The sequence below is a fragment of the Microcebus murinus genome, chromosome 2, assembly GCF_040939455.1.
Source record: "Microcebus murinus isolate Inina chromosome 2, M.murinus_Inina_mat1.0, whole genome shotgun sequence".
Taxonomy (NCBI): Eukaryota; Metazoa; Chordata; class Mammalia; order Primates; family Cheirogaleidae; genus Microcebus; species Microcebus murinus.
In genome coordinates, this window is record NC_134105.1 from 90,842,135 (window position 1) to 90,869,230 (window position 27,096).

Here is a 27,096-nt window from a genome sequence, read left to right on the forward strand (position 1 = left end):
CCCTAGACCATTCTCTTGCCAACACCTTGCTTTTCTGAGATTTTAGAAGGAAATAAAGAAATGCCAGTGACCAGAACATGGAGAGGTCATGCAGCCCTGGCCCTGTAATGACTTCACACAACCCTGAACCAAAGCAAAGGCTGTGTCCACACACTGCCACCCTGGTGCGGTCCCCCTCCCACTGCGGCAGCCTCGCCTTTGCTGGGCCTCCCTCGGCCCCACACCCTAGGGCCTCTGGGAGCCCATCTGGTGGGCTTGCTGCGGCCTTCCTGGCTCACAAAGGAGGAGCGTTGGGGCCAGGGTAAGGCAAGTGAGGCACTGACGGTGCAACATTTAAGGGGACAACCAGTGTCTGGGCCCTGCAAACAAGTCCACCCAGAAGCCATTTGGCCAGTAGACTTAACTGCTTACCAAAAGAGTTGGCTGCCAGGAGGGTGGAAAAACTTTAGCCTAACCAAGCTGAGTTGGTCTGTAGCAACCACGGCCCCCTAGAGCAAAGCTCTCTGGCATTTCACCAGCTCCCGGCTCCCCTTTAGTGACCTTTGAGAGTGAGGGATGATCGGCTTCCACCTAGAAAAAAGAGCAGAGACCTTGTTATCCCTTGACACACAGCCCTGGAGAGGCTTGACCGGGAGCTGGGAGGAAAGGGTCTTTCTCCTTCCCCTCTCCTGGGGTGATGTGCCGTCACGTCTGCTGGGGCTGGTCCTTCACTGCGGTAAGGCGCAGGGGACACCTCCAGGAGAGCTGAGTGTGCCCACCTGGGCCTGGGCCTCACACACAGAGCATCCTCTCTGGGTGAGCGTCCCCTGAGCGCGGTACACGTGCAGCCTCCATGAGCTCGCTGTGTCCTTCCCACGGCTCCCGGGTGTGCGCACCCCTCCTTTCCCTCTAGAAATAGATTCCACTGCCCTGCCATCCTTGGCTCTTGGCTCTCTCCCACCCCTTCCTTCCTCCAGTCTGCCAGCTGCCGAGGCTTCCTCAGTCACCCCGGGCCTAGGAAATACCTGCCCACGACTGCAGGGGCAGAGCCCACCCACCCTGCCTTCCGCCCCACCCCTCCGGCCCTGTGGGAAGGAGAGGGGAGGGGAGTGTTGCAGAACAGACAGTAACTGAGAACGGCAGGGAGAAAGGATCAGCAGCAGCTGCTCAGGTGCGAAGCCGGTGAGCCCCAGAAAGCTAAATGGGGTGTGAAATTCATCCTCGATGCCTTCCCAGAAATGGGAGTCTTCGCTGGCTGGACACCCCCCCCCACCACCACGTCTAGGCAGTCAAGGCGGCAGAGCAGTGAAGCCAGCACACCCTCGACAGGAGGCAGGGACACACACACACAGAGTACCTAGAAATTGGAAGGATTTTTCCTAACCCTCATCCCTTGGGGAAGGCAGTTTTCAGGGTTGGGAGAGTGAAGGCAAGGAACCTATAAAAAATTGTCTTATAGGGACTATAAATAATGTGAAGTCTTCATAATAAGAGCCTGTTGTGCCGGTGAAGGCTTCCGGAGGACAGGATGGAGTCTGGAAGACAGCCAAGTGACTTCGTGACGCGGTGCTGCTCCCTCCCTTAGAGACGTCACACAGAATGTTTTTCCTGGGCCTCAGGCTCATGACATACATTTTTATTGAGAGTATTCATTGTGCCAGGCGCTGTGCTAAGTATTGGAGTTCAAATTAATCATAGCTAGCCTTCACTGAATGCTTTTCATGTATGAGCATAAATGTTCAAAGTGTCATATTATCTCACTTAATTCTCACAATAACTCTGTGAGGTAGACGCTGTTATTATCCTCAATCTACAGGTAAGGACCCTCGGGCAAAGAGAAATTAGGCAACATGGTCATAGTCACTGAGCTAGGAAGCCACTAACCAGAATCTCATTATCTTTCCCGGAGCTGAGCCCCACAGGGTTTGGACCCAGGCTGTCGGATCCCAGACCACGCACTTAACCACTACTGTATATTCCCTCTCAAGACAAAAACAGACGCATTCCCTGCTGCCTGGACCTCCCCGGCCAGTGCAAAGTATGGCTCCAATCTGGGCCAAATCTGGCCCACCACCTTTTTTTATGAATAAAGTTTTATTGGAACACAACCAAACTCGTTTACTTATTATCTAGGTCTGCTTTCACACTACAAAGGCAGAAGTGAGTGGGTGTGACAGAAACTGTATGGCCCACAGCCCTTAAAATATTTGCCATATGGCTCTTTACAGTAGAAGTTTGCCAACTCCTGATCTGGTGAAACGGAACCATTCTGCCCTTCCCAAAGACACCAGGAGAACACATGAGGTGATGATGGTAGGGACAATTTGAGCTCACTGGTCTAAGGAGTGACCAACACAGTATAGCCAGAGTATGTCTAGCCTGTCATCCAAGTACTATTCCATCTCCAGTATGAACAACCAGGGCATTTTGGGAGCAATTTGCTTCTAATTGTCGCCAGAGTCACTCAATGCCTGAGCCCAGGGAAGAGTGCCAGGGCCCCGGTGGCCAGAATCATAGCTCATTATAGTTAGAGAATCCATGTAAAAAGAGAGAATTGGTACATTCTCTGGGACCAAGACACTGCAGGCCACTTGGGAGACAGTGAGCTCTGCCTCCACCGGTGGGGTTGGTCATTGATCAATCTAATCATTCAACATTCATTAAGCACCCACTGTGTGCCAGGCACCAGCGTGAGTGCTGTGCTTATAGGAAGTCACATGAGGGATATGGCTCATACAAAATCACACACTGGACAAGGATTAGACAAAAATTACCCGATTGTCCCTTGTAATTCTAGGATGCTATGTACTGATGTTCTCCCAGGGTTTGCTCCAGACTTAGAGGTCTCAGGTGGTATACAAGAGAGAACCAAATCCGAGGAAAGCTGCCCCACTGTTTTTCCTGCTTCCAAGGCAAGCTTCCAGCTCCTTCCAAATCTATCCCATTAGATTGCAGAGCTCACTCAGCAAACATTACAACTTGATACGGAATTTTCCATATATATTTTTCCACATATATATTCCATATATATACACGGTGTATGATAATCCCCAGATTCTTTTATTCAACCTTGATTAAATGGCAGCTAATGAAAAAAACATTAAGAAAAAACATGAAGTAAAGAAGATATTGACCTAAGTGCTTTGAGGATGCAAAACCTTGGGTTAGCATGGGACTCTGTTTAGACAAATGAAAAAGGTTAGAAAATATTTACATATCAGATACAAAATTTATGTTAAATCCATACTTTTTTCCATATCTTATCATCATAAAGTTGAATTTCTATCTAAGACTATTTCTAAAAACAAAGCAAAACAAAAAGGTGAAGAACTTTTGTAATATTGAATGGTTTAAGAGTCCTAAGGACTGTTGACTTGCAACCAATAGACACCACTGACGTTCTCTATGGGAGACAACATGTGCTAAAATGTTTGCTGTAGAAAATTGTTCACTTAAAGTAGCTAAGCTGTGTTTATCAAAGGAGGATGAATTTTCTCACCAGCTTTGCTATAATTAATCTACTGACTATGACCTCACTGGTCTTCTTATAATTCAATCAGTAAAAAAGATTCAGCAGAGCCTCTTAAAATTAGGAGCATGACTAAAGGCGATCCTTCCCCTAAAAAAGGTTATTTTGAAAGTAAAATAAACAAGTGGTTCTAACAGATTAACTTTAAAACACCATGCAGAATCTCAATTTTCTACGACAGAGGAATTCTCATGTAAGGAGGTTTAATGAGACCGTGCCTGAAGATTTGTCCCCCGCTAATGCCAACACGTGGGCACATCTTCGGGTCACCAGGGTGTATTTCTAGAGGCCCAGCTGCTGCTCATTCCTCCTACTTCACTCCAAGTCTCAGAAAAATACCCAAAGTGCATCTTTTCCACAAGCCACTAACCAGAATCTCATTACCCTCCCTGGAGCTGAGCCCCACAGAAAGGGTCTGGGCAAGCTGGCAGGGAGGCTGGAGGGTAGGGGAGCTCCCGGGAGGACTCCAGCTGTTCTCCGACCCAGCCCAGAGCCTTCCTGAGCCAGAGATCTGTGACTGGAGAAGCAATTTGCTTTTTGTGCATTTTCTCCTCCCAGTCAGGATCAGAGAAGTGGTGCTGGCTGCTGTTGAACACTCCATGGGTTAGACACAAACATCAATGGAATGACAGCTGGACAGAGAGATGCAGCATCACGACGCCAGGCACCCCTCAGGGGAGCTGGCTAGATGGGCCCAGCAGGCCTGCCAGAAAACCATGCGGCGGCATCCACCCCGGCCTTCTAGGCCAGGCGTGTCCACACTGGAAGGGATGACTTCCTCCAGACACATCCTGAACACCTTCCAGAGAAAAGCAGGCTCGTGCTGAAGACGGGGCCTGTGCAGCCCCAGAAAGACTGAGAGCAAGGCTGGGTCTTGCATGATCAGTCGCCGGTTGCTCAGTTGAAAGCAGCTGGGCTTTCAACTGAAAGCTAACCTGGGGGCTTTCAGGTTAGCCCTGGGGGCCAGCGAGGTACCAGAGAGGCATCAAAGCCTCATAGGTGCTCAGGTACTGAAGGACACCTGAGCACCCCAGGGGCAGCCGCCACTTCCCTCCCCAAGGCGAAAACACCTGACTCAATGTGAGAACCTCCAAGGAGGCAGGGTCTTCCGCCCCCCTTGCCTTTTCCTTCCTCTTCATGGTGCACCTTCTCAGCTGCTTCTCTCTCCTTTTCTTTCTCCTCTTTGCTTCTCCCCAACACTTTCCCCCACCCCCGCCCCATTTCCTTTATCCCGGTGGCCTCTGCCTGTAGACCTGAGGCTTTACATGCTCACAGGAAGGAGTTTCTCCCAAAGTCAGGAGAAACTAATGCTAATGCTTCGCAGTAGACAGACCTGCCAGTGAAAGGAGCCACCACATGAGGAATCCCAGGACTGAGCCAGGGGTCCCTTTTCTCAGCCCTGACCTGGGGGAGGGACTGTACCTCTACCTTCTTGGAAAGGCTGCAAGTACAATGTCAGGACCCAGGCTTTTAAGTCAGAGGGACTGAGGTTTGGATCCTGGCTCTAATATTTACCAGCTGTGTGATGCTGGGCAAGTTACTCTACCTCTCTGGGCCTCGATTTCTTTATCTATAAGAGTGGACATATTAATACCTATCTCAGAGTTGTTGTAAGAATTAAAAGAGTGCATGTAAATAAAGCATCTGGCCCTTGACGGGTGATTAATAAAGTGAGCATAGCCCTCTTCCTGCCTCTGTCTTTCTGTGAGTCCAGAGTGTGGCCCTGATTATTCATGGCTTCCTTGGAGAAACAGCCCAGCAGGCTGGTGTCTGGATCCATCCACGTCACACCCCACTCTCTGCCCACATCCCAGGACAAGTCAGTATCTGCAGGGTGTTCTGGTCTTCTCTCAGGCCTCTGCTCAGCCAGGTCAGAAGACTATGGTTAAAAGTCAAGCATGATTAAACACTGGGAGCAGCTGTGTGTGAAGGGAACAGAGTTCTAAAAGGCTCACATGATCAAGCAGGCTTCTCAGGGCCTGCTGACAATGGATCCGATTTCACCTCCTTTTTTAGCCCTGGAGTAGCTTAGCCCTCAAGCAGCCGCTGCTCAGAGAGCAGGCCCCAGCCCCATCTATGGCCCCCTGTGAGGATTCTGCCACCCAGTGTCTGTTCTGATAGTCTTCCTCTTCCTCACGTGATGGAATAGCTGGTCAGGGCTCCGCCTCCAGGAAGGAGTCTTACCCCTGGCACCCAGTCACGCACGCCTCTGTGTGGTCGGACCACTATAAGTTTTCCGGTAGCCTCCCCTGGTCCCCTCTCCATCCTTGAGAAGATGCAGGGATTATATAAGACCTAGAAAAAAATCCCCAGCTGTGCACTCAAAAGAATTTCTAAAATAAAAGCCATAATAATAACCAGGAACATTAGTATAGCATTTTGAAGTTTCTGAGGAATTTTATCCATTTAAACCCTGTCGGAGTGGGCTAACTGCTATAAGAATGACCCCAAGGCTGGGCGCAGTGGCTCACGCCTGTAATCCTAGCACTCTGGGAGGCCGAGGTGGGCAGATTGCTCGAGGACAGGAGTTCGAAACCAGCCTGAGCAAGAGCAAGACCCCATCTCTACTATAAATAGAAAGAAATTAATTGGCCAAGTAATAAATATAGAAAAAATTAGCCAGGCATGGTGGTGCATGCCTGTAGTCCCAGCTGCTCGGGAGGCTGAGGCAGCAGGATTGCTTGAGCCCAGGAGTTTGAGGTTGCTGTGAGCTAGGCTGATGCCACGGCACTCACTCTAGCCTGGGCAACAAAGCAAGACTCTGTCTCAAAAAAAAAAAAAAAAGAAAAAAAAAGAATGATCGCAAAATTTTAGAGGCTTAATATAATGAAAGACTTTCTTGTTCTCATCACAGTCCAACGTAGGTAGGCAGAAAGGAGGGGAAACTCATCGTTCCTAGACTTCGGGGACCCAGACTCCTTTCATCTTGTGGCACTACCATCCCCCAGAACCTCCAAATCCTTTCTTACAGTTCGTTCCCTGCACAGACAGGGAAAGAGAGAGTGGAAAATCCCAGGGGTGGTGTCTGAGCTCCAGGCCTGGAAATGAGGAACGTCAACTCCACCCACATTCACTTGCCAGGACGGAGCCACATGCTCATCTAATTCCAAGGAAGGCTGGGTGCTCAGAAGGAAAGGAGACAGGATTTGGTAAATAGGTAGTCCTGCACTGTCTTTGCCATAAAACCATAAGACAAGTATATTCTTCCCAGAGCAGGAAACTAAGGCTCAGAATGGTGGATATGTCCAGGATACCACTGTCAGTAAATAAACTTGAACCCAAATCTTGAACCCAAGTCTTCTAGCTCTAGTCCATTCTTTATTTTACGCAGTTTTTTTTTTTTTTCTCCTATGAGTACATGTTTCTGAGCAAGTTACTGAGTCTTACAAATGACACAAGGCCAGCAGTGGTGGATCATGCCTATAATCCCAGCACTTTGGGAGGCCAAAGCAGGAGAATCATTTGAGGCCAGGAGTTGAAGATCAGACTGAGCAACATAGTAAGACCCTCATCCCTACCAAAAATACATTTTTTTTAATTAGCTGGGTGTGGTAGTGGGGGCCTGTAGTCCCAGCTACTCAGGAGGCTGAGCCAAGAGGATCGCTTGAGCCCAGCAGTTGGAGGCTGAAGTAAGCTGTGATCATGCCATTGCACTCCAGTCTGGGCAACAGCAAGACCCAGTCTCTAACAACAAAAAAAAAAAAGAATGACCGGGTCCTGCCCATGCCACCTCCTTCTCTTCTTACCTCCAGGCATTTGAAAAGCCAGAGGAAAACATTACTACACACCTCCCTGCTCCTCCCTCCAATCAACCCTTTCTTCTTCTATATTACAGGAATGGATTCAAGCCATACCTTAGTGGTGCAGCCATGAAAACAAAGATGCCTGAGCATATCTATATCGTCAGCCCAGGATAAGAAAACATAATCCTTGACTTGGAAGAGTTCACAGTCTAATGAAAAAAGACAGGAATGTAGGAAACAGCTGTAACTAGACTTGATTAGACAACAACAGAGGCCTCTACAACATTCTACAGGAACATGATGAGCAAGAAATTGATTTTCTCAGAGAGTCAGAGAAAGTTAGGGAGAGCAGGTAATGTTTGTCCTGGGCCATGAGTCAAGAACAGTCTAGCAGACAAGGCAGGCAAGGCATGGCAGGCCGGGAAGAGCATTTGCATGGAAACAAACAGGGGAAAGGAGATGTTCTCAACAAGAGACAAGGAGAACCCTGGCTATAAGAGGCCTATAAGGCTATAAGACTCTTATAAGAAAGCCCCTTCTTATCTCCCAGTTCTTCTGGGACCCTGGGAAAACAAAAGACAATGAAGAATGTCATGGTCTTGGCAGAGTCTCAAGTATTATGCCACGAAGGATGGTATTTCCATGTGCAACCCAAGGCCACCACTAACCTATAGTAGAATTAGATGTCACTTGTACAACGCTGATGTTTAGAGGCAGTTTTTACCCATTACCTCAGTTCACTCCTCATTTTGCAGATGAGGAAAGCAAGCCTCAGAGAAGTTATGTCACCCTGCCAGCGGGCAACAGGACTAGAACTGAGCTCCAGATCCTGTACCCTAAACCCCAGGTATTTTCCACTAGGACTTTTCTCAGTAGGTTGGGGGAGGGGTGCTGTGTAAAGGGGGACAGTAGGGGCCTTTCTAGTGTCCCCATGAGAGTCCTTTCTAAAATGGATAACTTATTTCCACTTCTTTTTCTGCTTCTCATGCATGGAGTTGAGAGCTAGTTCTGAGAATCGGCCCCTAGAAGATGCTAGCTCAGCACCCAGCCTAAGAAATAAACGGATCTCCCTGTAGAGCACCCCCGCTCCCAGGTCACCTGTAGTTCCTCTACCTTATCCTGATCACCCTTCTGGAAAGTCACCAGAAGACAGAAGAACAAGAACAGAAGCACAGCCCAACACAGAAGAGAGTGTCGATATCCCCACAATCCTTGCGCCTCAAGACCCCCTTGTCGTGTCCACAGAAAAGTGTCAACCCCACCTTCACCCACCCTCATGGCAGGGCCCCTTCGGTTCTCTGTCTCCCAACCCTGCTCTGTTCTTCCTTTCAGCCTAGAATTGGATCCAGAGAGCAAAGACCAATGGTGCTCTTTTCAGAGAGGTTCTCTGATCCCTCTGGACGGTGACCTGAAGGCAAGTGTCTCTTCTAGAGCTGAGCAGGGCTCCTTCCTTCCCTGCCAGACAGCAGCCACTAGGAGAGAACATTGGTGACCTTGGGAATCTGTTCCTCCCAGGGAACCCGACGGCTGGGCACTTCGGGGACTTCTAGTTACAGCTTGGGCCATAGATTCTTCTAGAATTAAGCAGGTGTTCCAGGGTAAGGGCTACTTTCTATTATACCTTGGTTCACATATAGAAGCAGTCATATTTTCCAAATCAAAAAAAAAAGGGGGGGATACAATCTACTTGGGGGATTTTTTTTTCTGACTTATATTTGTTTACAAGAAAAGTCATATAAAGGTATGCCAATTAAAGCACATGGAGCTATGCATTTATTGAATCACATTTACTTAAAAGAATAATATCCATAGATGTAGGACTGTCCCCCAAATCCAATGTGTAGTGCTGCCATGGTACTAAAGCACACAATTTCTTCTGTAATCTTTCCTTTCCTGCAATAGTTGGCAAAGGAAGAAGCAAGATGAATGTAGTGCCCAAAACTGAATGGGGAAACTTCGGGGCAAGGCTCCTCAGACAGCACCTGGGAGGTGACAGAATTTGGGACCTTCTTAACTGTGTTGAAAAAAATCCCACCATTATATGCCTCCACTAATGTACTTATCACTTTATATTTGCAAGCTCGTTTCTATTTGTTTTACATATATACTGGGAGCTCTCTGAGGCCAAACCCTTCCCCAGATTCACCTTTGAATCCCCTGTGCCTAGTGCAGTACCTCAGAAGGGACCCAATGAATACTTGCTAAGTGACTCATCTGTGCACTGGCAGACTGTAAGCCGTGCCAGCCAGGAAATCAATGCTCTCAAAACCCTTTCACGTCTCTGCTCTTACATTTGTTTTGTTTCCTTGATTGCAAATTTCTTTTTTAAAAAATCTCATCTCTCTTGGTTGTACCACACAAAGAGGGATTTTGTCCATGCCTAAGTGTAGTGGTAGCAATGAGAGTGAGATCAAGGTCCATTTTAAGGGTAGATGAAGACTCCGCAAGAAGTTGTTAAGCCTTGTGCAAAAACTCTTAATAGAGATGGAATTAAGAGTGTGCAACGGAGCCTCAGGCTATAGGGATTCTAAGGGTCGTTCAATATGGAGGAGGCAGGAAACCAGTCTAAGAGGGAATATAAGTTTAAAAAAAAAAAAAGGGCGACGTAAAACACTTGGGCCAAGATGATCTGGCACCAACCTGTTAAGATGAATTTCCATCAGAGGAGTCTCTAGAAATCAGTCACAGAGATCTTTTACGTAGTCAATCATGCTGCAGCCCTACCTCCAGGGTGACACAGATCAAGTGGAAGATCATCCTCGCTGCCTTTCTCTGACTGTAGGGATCTCTCACAATTTCCTCTTTGTTTGTGCCTTGAAGGACACCACTTTACAAGTTTGACCCCTGCTAAGCCCAGAGAGAGAGACTCATGCACAGACTTGGATGACCTTAGGGAGCTAAGAAGGACATGAGTGCTATCTGGGCTAGTAAGGGAAAGCAGCTGGTTCCCTTTAGTTATTTTGTACAATTCTGTTCCATTTGCAGGAATAAACAAATCTTCCTTTGTTACAACAAGTCTTCAAACAAAGATACAACAAAACATTTATTGAGAATACAACAAAACATTTATTGAGTAACTTCTATATATTGGACACAGCGGACACAGCCACATATTGACTAGCATAGGCTAAACTTCAATAACAAACACCAAAAGCTCAATGACTGAAGACACAAGAAGCTGGTTTCTGTCTCATGAGACAGCCCAGGTCCTCCACAATCATTTGCAGCTCCACAGCAGCCTCTGAGGTCACCATGGGCATCACAATCCCTTTGGTCTTGTCATTGTCTGCAGTCAGCTTCACAAGGGACAGAAAGCATGGAGGAGGCATACCCGCTGTCTGGGTCTGAAGTGGCCCAGACAGCGGGTATGGGAAGGAGATAGCTTCCAATTGGAAGGAGATAGCTTCACCAAGGAGAGAAGAGGGAGCTGAGAAGCCCTTTCCAGACTCCTTCATCTACAGACAGCCCTGGAAATGAAGCACACTCGGTCACCATGGGGCAAGGTGCTGCCCAGCTTCATGGACTGTCCCTCTGCAGGCTGGTTCCTGAGCTCAGTCCCCCTCCACTGTGGGCCACCTCCCTCACTGCAGTTACCATGCTCCTGCAAATCTGGGGTTCATCACCCACCTCCAAATCACTCCCTTACTCATCAACATACATGTATTGATTTCATATCATATACCGGGCGTGGGGCTAGGTGCTGGGATACAGTGATGTGTAAGTCACACATAGTCAAAGCCTTGATGGAACTTACATTCTTGGGTGGAGGACAAACAAGGAAGAAGTCACTCAATCATTAAACAAGTAATTTCCAAGAGCAATAAGGTTTTTTAAAGGAAATAAAAGAGGCATGTGAATGAAAGATCTAGGGTTAGAGGCCCACTTTAGACAGAGCAGCTGGGGAAGCCCTCTCTGAGACCCGGGAGGAGAGAAGGAGCAGCCACACAGACAGCAGGGGGGGCTGGCACCAGGCAGCAGGTCCCAGGTCTCCAAAGCCAGAATGAGCTTGGCATGTCTGAGGCTCAGCCAGAAGGCCTGTACTGTGTGCCCTGTGGGAAGGGGACTAGCCTGAGATGACACCAGAGCCGTTGAAGGGTCACATCACAAAAGGTAAGCACGGTAAGGAGGTCATTCGATCACTCGGCAAACGTTCGTGGAGCACAGAGTCCAGAGACTGAGGATCCCATGGTGAGGACATAAATCCCTGTCCTGGTGGAGCTTACGTGTGCCAGGGAGACATAAAGCCAACAAATGGATGAACAAGTCAACCATCTCGCACCAGGTCCTGGTAGAGCTAGGAAGGGGGGGTTGCTGTTGCAGGTGGGACAGAAGGCAAGGCCTCGGTGGGGATGTGGGGGACAGCCACAGGAGTGTCTGCAGGAGCAGAGCCGCAGAGGGTGCCCGGGCTCACCAGACGAAGTACAGGATGCCCAGTTACAAGGGAAGTTCAAGTAAACAAATGTTGCATGGGGCGTACTTCTACTAAAAGTTATTCATTGCTTATCTGAAATTCAATTTTAACCGGGCATCCTGTGTTTCTATTTGCTAAATCTGGCAACTGTAAGAGAGAGCAACAGAGAGTGTGAAGACCCTGGGGCGGGAGCATGCTTGCAGGTTCAAAGCCAAAGCGCAGCGTGGAGGCTGCTGTGGGCATGTGGTAGGAGACAAGCCTGGAGAGGGGGGTGGAGGCCAGAGCGTGCAGGGCTGCAGGGCCATAGTGAGCATTTTGGATTTTATTCCAAGTGGAATGAAGGCCCTGAAGACTTTGAGCAGCTATGTGAAGGACAGCAACAGAAGACACGGAGTTGTTACCCTAATCATCCCCTCCTCCAGAAAAGTCATGTGGAGGAGCCAGGAGATCAAGCTTATTCCAGGGCCAAATGTCCCACTGCAGAACACCTGCCACTGCGTAGCTGTAGAGATGGGCACTGGGAGTTCCAGCTCAAGTGGGAACATCATTCCCTGGGCAGGGAGCAGAGGCACCCTCTCCTGACTCCCCCTTCCCTCATTCTGCTAGAGGTATCCCTGAATCAGTGGGGATCAGAGTTCATCAGAGTGTCCAGGGCTCTAGCCACCACTGTTTCCTCATCCCCTAGGGAAATGTGAAATTAATGCTGCAGCCCACAGGCCCCTGGGCACAGTCCTGGAGCCCACCGGCACCAGCCTCCATGCCAACTCCCGCTCCACTGCCTCTTTCCATCCAAAATGGGGCAGAGCCCATCCTGGGAGAAACCTGCATTGGACGATCTCCCTCCTCTTCTTCTCTTGACCTGTCTGCTTTTCTGTCAAGTCTAGGGTAGCGACAGTGGGAAGGAAGGCTTTGGGTTTTCTTTGGTTGAGCCGCTGCTATCGACCCTTTCCCCTCTTGTCAGCAGTCCTGTGCCTGTAGTCTGGGCTCCTGGTGCTCCAGCTGTCGGCTTTAATCAACAGCAAGAGTAAACACAGGCAGCTGCTGACTGTTCCCAGGATGCTCTATAAAGCTTCTCACACTCAGCTTGAAAAAGAATATTTTCTGGGATTGATTAAGGACATGTGACTTTATAAGCATTCAGACTCCAGCTGAGAGGGGACAAGGAAAGAGCTGGGGTAAGGGACTCTCCCTTAAAGATATGAAGGAAGGAGGGTGTTTTGTGACTTCTTAAGATGCTCTACACCTCAGTGTCCAATAGCAGCATCTGATCCCAATTTCAGTGGCTGAATGATCCCATACAAAAAGTATTGATTCAGAGATTGACATAAGAGTCATAGACCCACCAAGAAGGGACTCTCCGGTGATTTGCCTCTGTCTTTGGCTTTGTCCTGTAAAATATCTACTCCAACAGCTTGAATACAACCTTGACATGTAGGTTTACAGGTGACCCAAAACTAGGGGATAGTATGCTGCAGAGGGAAAATGCTGAGCAACTTTGGGCAATTTGCTTAACCACTCTGAGCTGCAGTTTCTGCATGCGTAATATGGAAACAATTAATCCTGTCTCTTTAAATTGTTCTGAGGATTAACTGAGATGCCCTATGCAAAGTACCTAGCTCGAAATCTGGTATAAAGGACTCACTCAAAAGGTAGTAGTTCCCTCCCCTCAGTTTCACCATCTGTGAAATGGAGACAAGAAAATTACAAATGCCATTAGGACCTAAAACCCAATTGACTCTCAAAAGGAAGATTTAGTTGATGAATAACTACAACAAGCTAAAATAATAGCTCAGAATCGAGACAATGAACATTAATAAGCCATGCAGTTAAAAACTAATAACAGCACAGAGAATACAAGCTTGATAACAACTCCAATGAAAAAGACCCAAGAGTTTTAATTAGCCACAAGCTCAGTTTGAAACAAGAGTGGGACATGTTTACCATGAGAAGCTTATGCAATAGTAGATTACATTGTGATCATAATTAACATATACTGAACACTTACTATGTCCCAAATGGTACTCTAAGTACTGTACTTCACTCATTTAATGTGCCCGACAACCCTACAAGATGCTACCTTTATCACTAGTTTATAGATGACAAAAATGAAGCAGAGAGGAGTAAATTGCCTATGGTCACAGAGTTTGTTAATAGCAGGGCTGGGACAGAACTTAGCTCTGTGCACAGTTCAGCTGGATGACTGGATTAGTTCTGAGTACCATGCCAGGTACACACACATTTTCCCTACCCTTGTGCTACCCCAGTTTTAATCTATTCTATGCCACCAGGTTGAAGAGATTAGGGATGGCACAGCTTGGAAAAGCCACACACCAGATCCAGAATCTAAGGGCCAACCCATGACTTCAGATGCCCACATTGCTCTCCAGATTATCTCATTTCCCATTGGGCAAGAGACTCTGAACCTCAAGGAAGGACCCTGGAAACCCTTATTGCCCCTAAATTGTCATTTTTCTCTTCCCCCCTCCTCTTGCTCAATCAATTCAAATGATCCCCATAAGTTAATGATTAACTACCATTAAAAATGATGATACATTCTGGCACAGTGGCTCCTGCCTATAATCCTCGTACTTTGTGAGGCCAAGATGGAAGAATCACTTGAAGCCAGGAGTTTGAGATCAGCTGGGCAATATAGCAAGACCCTATCTCCACAAAAAATAAAAAAAATTAGCTGGGCATGGTGGCATATACCTGTAGTCCTAGCTACTTGGGAGGCTGAGCCAGGAGGATCACTTGACCCCAGGAGTCTGAGGTTGCAGTGAGATGTGATTGCACCACTGCACTCTAGCCCAGGTGACAGAGTGAAATCCTGTCTAAAAAAAAAAAAAAAAAAAAAAAAAAAAATGATACATCCAGGCATGGTGGCTTGCACCTGTAGTCCTAACTACCTGGTAGACTAAGGCAGGAGTATCTCTTGAGCCCAGGAGTTCAAGACCAGCCTGGGCAACAGAGTGAAACCCTGTCTCTAAAGAAAAAAAAATTGATAGCACAAAAGAATGAGGCAAGCTTGATATTTCCTTAAAGTCTCATATCTTCTAAAAATTCATGCAAATTTTGTACTCTACTGGGTTTGTTTTAATATAAAAATAATATTTTAAGTGACTTAGCACTGAATAAAATTGATGCTCTAGTGTGAAGAACCACAGTTTTCCTGCAGCTTCATAGAACCCCTTGCAAACTGCTATATGTCCCCATTTGAAAAGCTCAGAACTGTAGTTGCATATTTCATAACACGGGAAGATGTCCAGGGCATATCATTAAAGCAATAAAAAAAAAAGGTTACCAAACAGTATGGTATCTTTTGTATACCATCTGGAAAGCTATATATGTACACCGAAATGTTAACAGAGGTTATCTCTGGGCTGTAGGAAACTGGGTGATTTTTATATTGCTCTTTTTGCTTCTTATAAAACATAATTTTTCTGCAATGAGCATATGTATTATTTGTGGAGATGGAATATAGGGTTTTGTGATGGTGGGTTTCTTTGGAGAGGGTGTGGTTAGTTTTGCTTTTTTAAGATCTAACAGTTAATGGCTGCCTGACTTTTTCAGACACTCGCTTCAGCAAGATACACCTTTCAGGTGCTGAGAGCTAAGAGCTGAGACCCTCTGAAGCAGGGGGCCAAACCACAAGAAAATGCCTAAGAATTTAATCAGGCCTCCTCCCCAGTTCCTCACCTTGTTTCTTTGTTAATTCTGTCAGCTGCTACCTCAAATTCCTGGGATATTTGCACAACCCCTCACCTTTAGGATTTGCTGTGGGCAAATTCCCAATTCTGCTTAATCTTACAGCAAAAGGTTTTTGTGCACCACCCAAGCTCTCCCAGAAACAAAGTTTGATCAAAGTCTTGCCTTCTCATCTCCAGTCTTAATGCTGATGGCCTGCGTGCATCACACAGGCCAAGAAGCAAAAGATTCCCAAGATTGGACCGGTCTTCCTCTTGCCGGAGGCTGCCTGAATCTTATCACAGCGCACTGCACATTTGGAACTTGTGGCTCAGCTCTCAGCTTATTCTCCAGAGGCTGCCCCAGTACAAGTTCAGTTTCCCATTCTTCTGTCTCTACCTAATCCTCAGGTCTCAGTCCCGGTCCCCTTCCTATCTCACTCATCAAGTCATTTATCACAGTAATTATTTGTTGCATAATTATTGTGTGGCAAACACATGCAAAATACTTTACATGCATTGTCTTTTAATTTTCATAGCAATCTTCTAAGGTAGATGTCAGAATCCACATTTCACAGATGAGGAAACTGAGGCTCAGGCAGCTCAAGTAAAGCCTAAGATCACTGTTCTAGTTATCTGTTGCTGCATACTGAATCACTCCTAAACTTAAGGATTCAAAACAATTATATCATTCTAGAGTTAACTGGGCTCAGCTGGGTGATTCTCACCTCAGGCCACTCATGACGCTGTAATCAGATGGAGGCTAGAGCTGGAGTCATCTCAAAGACTTCTTCAAAACATGCCAGTGGTTAACAGATGAGGACTTCAGCTGGGCTATCAGCCAAAGCACATACCTATGGCAGCTCCATATGTCTCTTCACTTGGGTCAGTTTGGGCTTCCTCACAGCACGGTGACCAAGTTCCAAGAGTACACAACCAAAGAAAACAACATGGAAGTGCCTGGCATTTTTATGACTTAGCCTCAGAAGTCACACAGCGTCACTTATACCATCTTGTATTGGCCATGTATTTGCAAAGGTTGGCCCAGGTTCCCATGCAGGGGACACAGGCCTATGTCCTTATGATTAATGACATCATGAGCCAGAGGCCTATGTCCCCTCCATTCAATGGGAGGAGTGATGTCACATCCCAAGAAGAACACGTGGGCTAAAGCATACGGTGGTAGCCATTTTTGGAAGATGCACTCTGCCACAATCCCACTGCTGGTAGTTGGGCAGAGCCAACTGTTTGAACCCAGATGAGCATTAACTGCAAAGCCTGTGCCATTAAACCGTGACAGTACACTGCCGAGAGACTTGTAACGTCTCAAGCGCTGAGTCTGGGATACAGAATACAGCAAATCAGAGAGACATCACCCAGCAAGTGTGTCCAGAAAAGGGAGGCGGAGATGGTGAGATGCCTGGAAACAATGTCATATCATTTAACCAACAGTTGAGCATATTTAGCCTGAAAAAGACAAAACTAAAAAGTGACATTCTTCAAATACATTAAGGGCAAATGTGGAGGAGGAAAGACATTGTCTATTGCATCCTGCAGTGGGTGGAAGAGACAGCGAGGTAGACGGGCATGTCAGCTCTTCCCGCTACAGCAAGTCCCCTGTTTGACAGGCACAAGTGCTACGAAAGCGCCACACTTGTCCTGGAGGCTGCATCAAAAGGCCACATCGGAAGAACAAGGGCAAGTGGTTTGAGAAGGAAAGAGGGGTTTATTAATTTGCCAACAAATGAGAAGAATGGAGACTCCTGTCTATAATGCCATCGCCCTCCTAATAAGCAGAAATACAGAGCTTTTAAAGGGTGGGTTTTCAGCGTTAGGCAATTGCTGTTCAACTACAGTTGATGTTCTGATGTCCCATCTCCACTGTCCCTAAGACATCTGTGCCTAAGACAATCCAGTGACCTCTGCCCAGGACCCCTGTCTGCTGTGGGCAGTTCCTCTGAGCCATCTCCTGTAGTAGCACAAAGAACAAAAGACATTCCTCAGTCCCTCCTGGCTGCTGGCCTGAGACAGGGATGTAGGTTCTTAGGAGTGGGGGATGCTTTAAAGAAACATAAAACATTTTTGCTACTTCCTCTGTAACACAAGGACTTAGCACCCACCAGGTGGTGGGTACCAGCTTAGAGCTGCAAGAGCGATTGATTCCATTCGCTGTAGCTGAAATCTAGGAGCCAAAGTTCTGGCCTGCCTTGGGCAGAATGGACCCACAGGACGAATGGGTCTGTCAGATTTCAGGACCATGGCAGGATCTCAATGCCCTGACAAAGACAATGACCCCAGGGCAGGACAACAGTTCCCTCCCCTGACCAACCTCATCTCCCCCACAAATGCAGCCATGCCTGGGTTGGTGTCATAGTGATAAATTCCAGTCTCTGATGGCAAAACTCCTGGGCCCCATCCCTGTCTGCCTGTTAAGCTGCAAGACCTTTCCCCGGCTCACCAGGGAAAATCTCCGAGAAAAAGGAAAAAGACTGGGTTTCCAGAACATTAAACTTCCATTGCCACTACTGCCTGCCAATCTCCCTGCTAATCACTTGGAGAAAAGAAAGCCAATGTACCTTGCAGGGAACTGGGGGTGGGGGCAGCTCACTGCAGCAGTGCCTGCTGACAAACCCTTATCTTTTCAGCAGGAGGGGACCTTGGAAGACCAATTCTTCCCTTCTGCTGCCCTGTCCCAGACTCAGCTCATGCAGAGAAAGAAGACTGGCCCAGCCAAAGGGACAGTTCTCCCTCCATACTTGGTGACAAATATATAAACTAGAGTTTATTCAAAAGCCAGCAGATATTTAGGGAGTACTTTCCATGTGCCAGACACCAAGCTGATTAAACAGACCTCCACCCCGCTGTCTCCAAAGTTTACAATCAGGGGCTTAAATAGCAGGGGCCAACAAAGGGAATGGTTCTCAGGTTTGAGGATATAAATACTGAAAATTTTTCTTCCCTGCCCCCATTCTACCTCCAGAACCCTGCAGTGTGCACCTTCTTCCTCCTTTCTTTTCTGATATGGCTGGACAGGGAAAGATTTCCATGTGCAGGAGCACACTGTTCCAACACACAGGCTCCACAGAGTTTGGCGGGATATAGCAAAAAGACCACTGACCTGAACACAGAGTTAAGAGACTGGGTCACAATGTGGTCCTGGACAAGTCATTCAACCTCAGTGAGTCTCGGTTTCCCTATCTATAAAATGGGATTAATTATACCACCTACTTCATAAATCATTCATCACATTCTAGTTCTCTTCAAATAAGCCTAGCTCACCTTGCTGGCACGTGCGATAGGACGAAGTTTTAGAAAACATGCACAAAAAGGGATGGGGAAACAGGTCCCGTTATGCACTGTTAGTAGAAAGGTAACTTGGTGCATCTTTGCGAGGGTGGCAGTAAGTTTTAAAGTAAACTTGTTTTCCTTAAAACTTGCCCTTTTCCGGCATTATTTGAAACCTTAAAATTTGTACCCCCATAATATGCTGAAATGAAAAGAAAAGAAAAGAAAAACTTGCCCTTTTCCTTAAAATCTTTCTAGGAATTCACTTTGTGTGTGAAATAACACATGCTGCAGCAATGGTTGTCACAGCATCATTTATTATACCATACATACAAAAAGCACATGTAGCCGGACGCAGTGGCGCGCGCCTGTAGTCCCAGCTACTCGGGAGGCTGAGATGGGAGGATCGCTTGAGCCCAGGAGTTCTGGGCTGTAGTGCGCTATGCCGATCGGGTGTCCGCACTAAGTTCGGCATCAATACGGTGACCTCCCGGGAGCGGGGGACCACCAGGTTGCCTAAGGAGGGGTGAACCGGCCCAGGTCGGAAACGGAGCAGGTCAAAACTCCCGTCCTGATCAGTAGTGGGATCGCGCCTGTGAATAGCCACTGCACTCCAGCCTGGGCAACATAGCAAGACCCCGTCTCTTAAAAAAATAAAAAATAAAAAATAAAAAGCACATGTAATAGAATTTACATTTTAAAGAATAGCCATAATCAAAAATTAGCAGCCAAGTACTCAGCACCCACCTTAAGAAGTAGAATGTTTATAATACCTTCAGAGCCAGGCCCTCTGTGTGCCCTGTCCTCTCCCATCCTTCCCCCACTCCAGTCACCCACTACCCTGAATTTTGTGCTCATCATTTTCTTTCTTTCCTTTATAGTCTTATCACACATCTATGTATATCTAAAAAAGACAGAAAAGTTTCATTTTTCCTATTTCAATCTCTATGCAAAGATAGCCAATTTGTGTAGTTTTATCCATGATTTTACTTATGACATGATTTTTACTTTAATGATAATCTTTAGTTTAATAATAAATTTGCTTATTATCTTATATGTTCTATATATATATATATATATAAACATTGACCATTTTCTTTTTTTACCACTTATTCGTGCATTTCAAACCTCCTTCTAGGAACATTTTTCTTCTCCCTGGTGTGTATAAGTTCCTTTAGTAAATGTCTCGTAGTAGTCAACCGTGTCAATTTTGTTTTTAAAAATATTTCAAATTGTCCCTATTTTGCCTTCATGTTTGAGAGATAATTCTGGTGGGAGTAGAATTCTAGTATAATAGTTATTTCACTTAATACTTCAAAGCTACCATTTGTTTGTCTTCTGGCTTCCATTGTTGCTGTCGAGAAATGAGCTATGGATAGAATTCTCATTGCTCTGTAGGTCATCTGTCTTTTCTCTCTGACTCCTCATAGGATCCTATCTTTATCTGTAATGTTTTCAGTTTTTCTGCAATATATATGTTTCTTTTCCTTTATCCAGCTTGGGATTCACCAGGCTTATTAAAGCTGAGAGTTGGCTGGGCGCGGTGGTTCATGCCTGTAATTCTAGCACTATGGGAGGCTGAGGCAGGAGGATTGCTTGAGCTCAGAAGTTCAACACCAGCCGGAGCAAGAATGGGACCCCGTCTCTACTAAAAACAGAAAAATCAACCAGCCACCATGGTGCACACCTGTAGTCCCAGCTACTCAAGAGGCTGAGGCAGGAAGATTGCTTGAGCCCAGAGTTTGAGGTTGCAGTGAGCTACAATGATGTCACTGCACTCTACCCAGGGCAACAGAGCAAAACCCTGTCTCAAGAAAAACAAAAAAATAAGTAAAATAAAGCTGAGCACTGATGTCTTTCATCAGGACTGGAAATTTTGCAGTCATTACCTTTGTAAGCGCTTTACTCCGACTCTCTCTGCCATTCTTTGAAATTCCAATTATATATATATGTTTTATCTCCTTACTCTATCCCTCATATCTCCTAACTCTTTTATCTCTTTGTCTCTCTTTATTGTATTCCAGGTCATTCTTCAGGGCAACTTCCATATCACCAATTCTCTCTTCAGCTGTGTCTAAATTATTATCATATCTATTTAGTTATTAATTTCAATAGTTATATTTTTCTTCAAAAAGTTTTTTTCTTTTTTACATTGAACTAGGTTATTCTGATAGTCTTTTGTTCTTCTAATACTTGTAATTAGAAGTATTATACTTCTAATACTCTCTTTTATTTCCTAAACAAATTAAATATATTTATTTTGTATTCTACATTAGATAAGTCCAGATCAGTACATATTTCAGAAATTTGTTGTTCTCAAGGTAATTTATTTCCTCAAGTGTTTGTTGAATTTTGATTGTGAAGTCTATGTCCTTTAACATGTCTCTGTAAGAATTCTCTGAGACCATGGCTTAAGGAACGTTCTATTGGGGGGATTTGTTGTTGTTGTTTTCAAGCCCTGAGGATATCAGCAATCCAGGATACTTCAAATTTTCATAATGGGGTTCAAATATAAGGTTGGGAATTCTCCAAGAAAATCTTTCTTTGTTTTTTTTTTCTATTCTGTCAAAAGCTAAAGATGACAACCAAGTATCTATTCTCTCTCTCTTTCTCTACCCCCCACCCCATGGAGTGTGTTTTTTCTGGTTCATCTACCGAGAGTTTCACCTTTCATGGGTAACCAGTTTTGCATGTGGATCCAACCTATTTGATCCCTGAGCTATGTCTCCCAGCTCTCATGTGTATGATCCATATTACTTATTAAAATCCAATTAGGCCCTAAGACAAAAACTAGCTCTATATGTCACTTATTCTTTTCAATTCATGTTTCCTTGTTGTTCCTTATTTCTAACAAATTCCCCTTATTTTGTACCAACTCAGCCATGCATTCATGCATTTTTAAAGGGGGAAGGAATATATATACTATACATTATATGTAATAATATACAATTTTATATGTAATATATATATATATATATATATATATCTGTGTGTGTGTGTCTTTTTCTCTCTGTATACCATCATTTGGGGGCATACTGTCCCTGGAGGAGTTTTATGGAACATATAGTCTACTATATTTGATGGAAAGATAAGTTTAACTACATTTATTGGCAAGAGTAGATGTCAATGTAAAGAGTGAGCATAAAAAATATCAAGCTATACAACAGTGTTCTCTCTGTACTACCGGTTGTTGAGTGATGCTTGCTTTGATTTTTGTGTTGTTCCATATTGTTTTAACTCTTCTAATGGAAATTTATTATTTTAACAAACACAGTTGTCTCAATTTTACTCACATTGTTATGCAGATATGCAAAACATTTGTGGCTTCTTTGTTTCTCTCTGACATGCTTTATTGTGCTCCTGGCGACTTCATCTTAGTGGAAAATGTAGGACTATGGAATAAGAGTCTAGTGTATCAGACCCAGTATATGAATCTCACCAGATCTGCCCCACTTGCCTTTCCCCTCAGCCACGTGCTCAATGGGTAGCTCCAGCAACTGCCACCATTGCCTCATCTCCTAAGACTAGCTATCTCAGCCTTCTCCAGGGTGAGGGCTTCAGCAGATACCCCACTGTGCCTTCCATGGCAAGACACAAGGCTCTGGTGTTCAGGTCTGACTTTACAGGACCCATGAAGGTTCAAGTTCCTCTCACTACTCCCAGATTCAGATAAAGGTGTGTTATTACCTATTGTTTTATAACAAATTACTCCAAAACATGTAGCTTAAGCAATAAACATTTATTATCTTACAGGTTTTGTAGGTCAAGGATGTGGGAGGGACTTAGTGGGGGGGTTCTGGCCAAGGTTCTCTCCTGAGATGGCTGTCAGGATGTTGACAGGAACTGCAATCATCTGAAGGCTTGACAGGGCCTGGAAGATCCGCCGTCAAAATGGTTCACTCTCATGGCTGTTGGTGAGAGGCTTTAGATCCTCACCATGTAGGCCTCTCCATAAGTTGCTTGAACATCCTCACAATGGAAACTGGTTTCTGTCAAAGCAAGTACAATTGACCCTTGAACAACGGGGATTTGAACTGCATAGGTCCACTTATGCGTGAATTTTCTTCCACTTCTGTCGCCCTTGAAATGATAAGATCAACCCCTCTTTTTCCTCCTCCTCCTTAGCCTACTCAACATGAAGATGAGGATGAAGACCTTCATAATGATCTACTTCTACTTAGTTAATATTAAATATAGTTTCTCTTCTTTATGATTTTATTAATAGTATTTTCTTTCTTTTCTGTAGCTTACTTTATTATAAGAATATAGTATCTAATACATATCACATACAAAATATGTGTTAATTGACTGTTGATGTTATCAGTAGGGCTTTCAGTCAACAGTAGGCTATTGGTAGTCAAATTTCTGGGGACTCAAAAGTTATATGTGGGCCAGGCATACTGGCTCACACCTGTAATCCTAGCACTCTGGGAGGCCGAGGAGGGTGGATCGCTCAAGGTCAGGAGTTTGAAGCCAGCCTGAGTAAGAGTGAGACTCTGTCTCTACTAAAAAATAGAAAGAAATTAATTGGTCAACTAAAAATATGTAGAAAAAATTAGCTGGGCATGGTGGCGCATGCCTGTAGTCCCAGCTACTCGGGAGGCTGAGGCAGAAGGATTGCTTGAGCCCAGGAGTTTGAGGTTGCTGTGAGCTAGGCTGACACCACAGCACTATAGCCTGGATAACAGAGTGAGACTCTGTCTCAAATAAATAAATAAAAATAAAAAATAAAAGTTATATATGGATTTTTTACTGTATAGGGGTCATCTCTAACCCACATATTTAAGAGTCAACAGTAATTTAAAAACAAGGAGGAAGACACAGTGCCTTTTATGACCTAATCTCTGCAATCATGCAATGTCATTTTCATTCTATCCTATTCGTTAGAAGCAAGTCCCTAAGACCAGTCCACATTCAAGTGGAGGGGAATTAGTCTCTAGCTCTTGAAGAAAAGAGTAGGGGAAAGCATTGGTGGACATATTTTAAGCTACCAAAAGGCCTATGGCATAGGCATTGTTCACTAACTTCCTCAAAATCTTCCCAGAAGGACCTGGTAACACTACCTCACAGTGTAGTAGAGTTAATATACCATGGGGCAAATGTTGACCATTGGAAGGCAGGAAAGAACCAAGCAGGAGATAAATTCAAACAGCAGGAGATATCTTCAAAGCAGGAGATAAATTCAAACCATTTCCCAACACACAGACAGAATATTTTGAGGTGTGATGGTTTCTCATGGCCCATCTGGAATAAGTCTCACGTCTGAACCACCAAATGGATTCTTTTGTGAGGCTGTGACTCACTTCTGTCTTTCCCTGCCTCATTTTCCTTTATTTCCCTCATTCATGCTGCCCATTCAGGAAAGCTTTAGCATATAATCTCAGTCTCAAATCTTATGTTGTAGACACCTGAGTTAAGACAAGAAGTTAATCTTGGAAACTAGTGGTTAGAGGTATAGACATCTTTTGGGATGGTTGTTTCTTCAGAGTAAATGTTCACATTTCCAGATTTTCTCCCTAGACACTCCACCACTACCCTGACCCTTTCTTAATGGTAGCTAGGTAAAAAACAAATAAATAAGTAAATAAATAAAAGGACACTGCACTCTGACTCTATTGTCCTTCCTCCACCTCTCTCTTCTTCCCCCACACCCCTCAGGCGAGAAGGGGTGAGCTTCTCAAGTGATTTCCATCACACTGCAGTCTGAATTCTCTCTACCCTATTGTTTATAGGGAAATTCTATGGTCATGTTGTTGGGAGGTTAATGAATTTAGAAATTTCTTTTCTACACAAAATCTTACCTTCAAGACTTTTTTGTCCTGATGGACTCAAAAACAAGAAGTTGGCTTTTAGATTTAAAATTAAACGATGACCTCTTTGTTTGAGGTGGCTCCTGCCCTTCCTGAAGCCCTGAAACCCATTGCTTTCATGGGTAGAAGCCCCAGGAAAACAACTGTACAGGATATGGATACATGTCCAAAATACATTTTAAACATGTTACCTATCCCCTTTAAGAAATTATTTTCTCAATAAGTACCATTGTTGTCATCAACTCTTTATTGAGACCACCTCTGACTTGCCTATTCAGGATACCTCCCTCTCTTCCTCCAGTCCCTAATCCAAAATACCCAATCCCTCTTTATAGACAGATCAGTTTAGACCCATTTTCCTAGTTTTGAACTTAGCAAGTCTCCAAGAGCATGAGTTCTAGTACTTACCCTTCTTGACTCAGGGTAAGAAAGAACTCTCTTCAGCCCCATTTCCTCACCTCACAGTCAAGAAGGAGAAATCAAACATAGTGATGTCTTCAGACATATAAAGTAAAGGGGTATGTGAAGTCATTTTGCAAACTCTAAACACACTGTATAAATATCACTTATTATCTCATGAAAGAAGCCTTCTCAAGAAGCTGAGAATAGTACTTCTCTTAATGTTTTCTCTCTAGATACTTATCTTTTGAATGATAAGACTTGTCCCCAGGGACCAGGAAGGATAAAGTTAGTGTCAGAGGGAGGCTTCTTCAAATCATTAAAGAAAAAGAGTGGAGGAAGAAGAGGCATCTGTTGAAAGTCATTTTCAGATGCATCTCATCTGCCCACACAACCACTGGCTGCAGGCATGTGCTAGCAGAACAGTATCAGAAAACACAGCTTAGGGATGACATCTAGGGAGGTCTGAGTCACCATGTTGAGATGGTGACAAACCAGAACCCCAAAATCTTTAGGCTGGCCTCTTCTACAGCCATGGGCAGAGATCTACTCCGGCCGCTGTCCAAATTCGCTCTGCTGGGCAGAAAGGGAACTGATTTATGTCTCCAGCAGGTATGCCAGAGAAAATTCAAATTGATCAAAAATTAAATATTCATAGGACATTATTCATTAAGATTCATCTCACCGAGTGGATGAAATGAGGCAAGGGAAGAAATTAGCTTGCTTGAGAGTGTCAAAGTGATTATGTGATTAAATTGCAATTTATAATTCCTCCTTCAAAAAAAGCATTACTTCTTGATTTGTGTTTCTCCTCCTTGCTGTGCCCCCTTGTTGTCTAGGCCTGAGCCAAGGACACTCAGGGTTAATCAGAAATAGGAAGGCTCCAAACACAGTGCCTGGTCTCCCTCTGTCCATCCTTCCTCCCCATCCACCACTGACTCCAAGAGAGGTCCTTCCACCCAGCCTCAGGGCTCTGCTCTTGGTGCTGAGAATAGGCCTTTCGGAAGCAAGTGACAACCTCCCCAGAGAAGACCAGACAAAGCCCCACAGCACCACCCATCTGGGTGGTTTCCAGCCTCAGACTACTGCCTCTCCTTCCCCTATAAGAAAAAAATGTACGATTTCCCTGTAGATCATTAGTCATCCCTACAGGGCATACACGAAGGTCTACAGGGCAGTCCCCTTCTGGACACCTTCCATACTCTTACAGAGAAGGGAGATATCCTTCCCATCCTCTTGGCGTCACCTCCTAACTTGATGTGGATCTATGCAAAGCTATGTGGGTCAGGCGGTTGACTCACGAGGCTCATGCACTGAGACTCCATCATTACCTGAAGGTGAACAAGCCAGTTCCCCGGCTCTTGCCAACAGAGGACCCCATGGAAAGTACATGTCAGAGTTCAGGAACTCGACGAGTTCAGGGGCGAGAGAGTGGGTGCCCCCTCAGGTAACCCACCTCTTTCGCCAGCTGGCATATCCCTTCTACCACACTGCCTCTCTGGGTGGCCCCCAAATTAGCCCAAGCCTGAACCCAGTGAAGAACCAGGCACACGCCCCAAGCCTTGCACACAGAGGCAGCTCTGGTTCTCCAACTGGGCCCCCAGAGCCCAGAGGAGCCTGAAGAAACAGGGCCCGCCCTGCAGAGGGAGAAGGGAGGAGACTGGAGGAGCCACAGGCTCCAACTGGGGCAGCTCCGCTTTTATCTGCTTTATACATGGCGCTGCTGCTTATGATTTCATTTCAGGAAAAGGTTTTGCTGCTAAAAATAATTTAAAAACCACTGAATTAGATGACCTCTCACAAGCCCTTTCCAGTTCAGGAGCCTCTGATTCCCTGACTTCAGTGGTATAGAAACAAAATGTGCTTTCAGATAGACAAAGGCTCTATTTTCTCCTCTTACCTCTCACTCTAAAGAGGAAACACAATCTGCCGGTCTGTCAGTCTGTCTGTCTAGGACCCAGAGTCTAGCTAAGACGATATGTATGGGTACGGAGGCAGATGGATAACTGTGTTTATCTTCCTCTGTCTCTCTGTCTTCCATGTTGGCCTCTCACTGTCTCTATAACTCTCTGTGTCTCTCTCTTGCTACTGCCCAATAAAAGATTTAGAGGCTGGTTCCAGCAGCTGAGAAGGGCGATATTAATTCCAAGCTTGTTTCCAAACACCACGGAGGCCTGCCTGGGTTAATTAGTTGTGCAGGCTTTTCTTCAAGTGAGCAAGCCGGCAGGGTTTTTTTTAACAGCTCTGTGACTGCGTT

At 45.4% G+C, this 27,096-nt stretch overlaps 1 protein-coding gene and 1 long non-coding RNA gene across 2 annotated transcripts in view; one reads left to right on the plus strand and one right to left on the minus strand.

Annotated features, from left to right (window-relative positions):
- Positions 1–27,096, plus strand: part of CTTNBP2NL (CTTNBP2 N-terminal like) — a 428,304-nt gene that overhangs the window by 311,083 nt on the left and 90,125 nt on the right. The gene's annotated exons all lie outside the window — the stretch shown is intronic.
- The window catches only part of LOC142876877 (uncharacterized), a 39,920-nt gene continuing 35,196 nt past the window's right edge, over positions 22,373–27,096 (minus strand). Inside the window, exon 5 of the long non-coding RNA XR_012923718.1 lies at positions 22,373–22,619. This is a non-coding gene — a long non-coding RNA (uncharacterized LOC142876877). The remainder of the gene's footprint in view (positions 22,620–27,096) is intronic.